Consider the following 2,518-nt stretch of genomic DNA (forward strand, 5'->3'; position numbering starts at 1 on the left):
AAGAAGAAGAAGAAGAAGAAGCAGAAGCAGAAGCAGAAGAAGAAGAAGAAGAAGAAGAAGAAGAAGAAGAAGAAGAAGAAGAAAGAAGTTTTGCTTTCAAGAACTCCGTTTCTCAGTTTACTATCGAGGAGAATGTCGAGTATGTTGTTGGGTATCTGGCCATGGAGCAGATGAGGGGAGGGGAGGAGGAGGAGGAGGAGGAGGGGAGGAGGAGGAGGACGACGAGGAGGAGGAGGAGGACGAGGAGGAGGAGGATTAGGAAGAAGAAAAGGTAGAGAAGGAGGACAACACCACCAACAACAGCAACAACAGCAACAACAACAACAGCAAAAAACAAACAAACAACAACAACAGCAACAACTAGTGGTAGAAGCTGTAGAACGGTGCGTAATAATGTCAAAAAGGGAGATTCCAGTGCAGCCAAAAGCCGGCCGAAGCGCGTGAGCTTGGAGCTCCATAACTTGAACCACCTCTACTTTCCGGCACTTAAAAATGACCTAATTATTGTGTTGCAGGTGCCGTTTTCTGTGACTCTATACTGAAACTCCTTGAAACATCTAAAACGTACACGAGGGTACTTTTTGTTGATTTTCCCTCAGCATTTAATACAATTCACCCGCATATTGTCATTGAAAAACTTCTGAGTCTGAGAGTTAGTCCTCATATCGCAGCATGGGTCCTGAAATTTTTGACAGGTAGACCACAATATGTGAAGCGAAACAACACAAAATCTGACACAATTCTTTGTAACACCGGCGGTCCTCAGGGGTGTGTTTTGTCACCAGTTTTGTATACTATATATACCAACGATCATAGAAGTATGTATAAAACAACACGCTTAATTAAGTTTGAGATGACTCCGCTATTATTGGATTAATAAACCTTGATGAAAAAAAGTATTTCGAAGAAATATGTAGGTTTTTTAAATGGAGCAATTCAAATTTTCTAAAAGCGAACCTCTCAAAAACAAAGAAAATGATTTTTGATTTTAGAAGAGAAAAACCAACAATCCCACCACTCGTAATTGAACAAGAAACTATTGAAATCACGGGTTCATACAAATATCTTGGCCTTACAATGGACAACGAATTTTCAATAACAACATCGTTAAAAAGGTAAATCAGAGGCTGTACTTTCTGAGGAAACTAAAGTCTTTCATTCTGAATCCATCCATCCTTCAGATTATTTACACCACCACAATAGAAACTTTGATAAATTTTGGTATCACTTGCTATGGTAGCAATCTGGGAAGGAAGCACATTATAAAAATAAACAAGTTGATAAGAAAGGCATCAAAAAACGATTGGTAGAGACCTAAGTAACTTTGAACATCTGCACAAGACAAACGTTCTAAAAAAGGCGGAAATAATGCTTAGTGACCATAGCCACCCACTGACATCGGAATTTCAACTACCGACCCGCAGTAAACGATACATTTCCAAAAAAGCAAGAACAGACAGATATAGAAATTCATTCGTACCAACTGCAGTGAGGTTACTGAACACACATTGCTACAAATGAAACAGAGAGAGAGAGAGAGAGAGAGAGAGAGAGAGAGAGAGAGAGAGAGAGAGAGAGAGGAGAGAGAGAGAGAGAGAGAGAGAGAGAGAGAGAGAGAGAGAGAGAGAGAGGGAGAGAGAGAGAGTGAATGAACGTTTTACGGAGCGGGTTGTCCCAGCCCGTGAGACATGTATTTCCTTGGCATAATGTCCTGTCTTGTTGTGCGTTTGCGTGAGTGCACCTTTAAGTCTAACTTTTGTAACGTCTACTGCCATTGTTAACGACCAAGACAAATTTCTCCCTGCGAGATGAATAAAGATTGTCTTTGTCATTGTCATTGTAAGACGCTTATGAAAACTAAAACCTAAACATTACACAAATAACCTGAAATAAGTTGACAGGGGTTCAAACGCTAACTGCTACTCACACGCATGCCCGCATCGATTCTTGCATGAATACGGACGTACTTTGCAAAGTTCCATCGTTACTGATTTCACCAAGACGCACAGAAATACCCTTCCTGTAATGGAGTCATTGAGCTCATCTTCTGGAACAATTTCTGTGGAAGGATCATTTTCAAATGGTACATCGCATCTTTCTAAATGATGATGATGATGATGATGATGATGATGATGATGATGATGATGATGATGATGATGATGATGATGATGATGATGATGATTATCATTATTATTATTTTCATTATTATTATTATTTATCATCATTATCCTTATCAGTATCATCATCATCATCATCATCATCATCATCATCATCATCATCATCATCATCATCATCATCATCATCATCATCATCATCATCATCATCATCATCACCATCATCATCATCATCCTCATCATCATCATCACAATTATCATCATTATTATTATTATTACTTTTATTCTATTTTTCTTTGAAGGTGGGGGATAGGGGTAGGGTTTTACTCTCCAGTAGTAATCTTAGAAGAGAAGGTCTTGAAGCAGCGGCTGCTCTTTGCAATTTGTTCTGTTATCAATTTTTA

This window comes from Aplysia californica, unplaced genomic scaffold, assembly GCF_000002075.1.
Source record: "Aplysia californica isolate F4 #8 unplaced genomic scaffold, AplCal3.0 scaffold00201, whole genome shotgun sequence".
NCBI lineage: Eukaryota > Metazoa > Mollusca > Gastropoda > Aplysiida > Aplysiidae > Aplysia > Aplysia californica.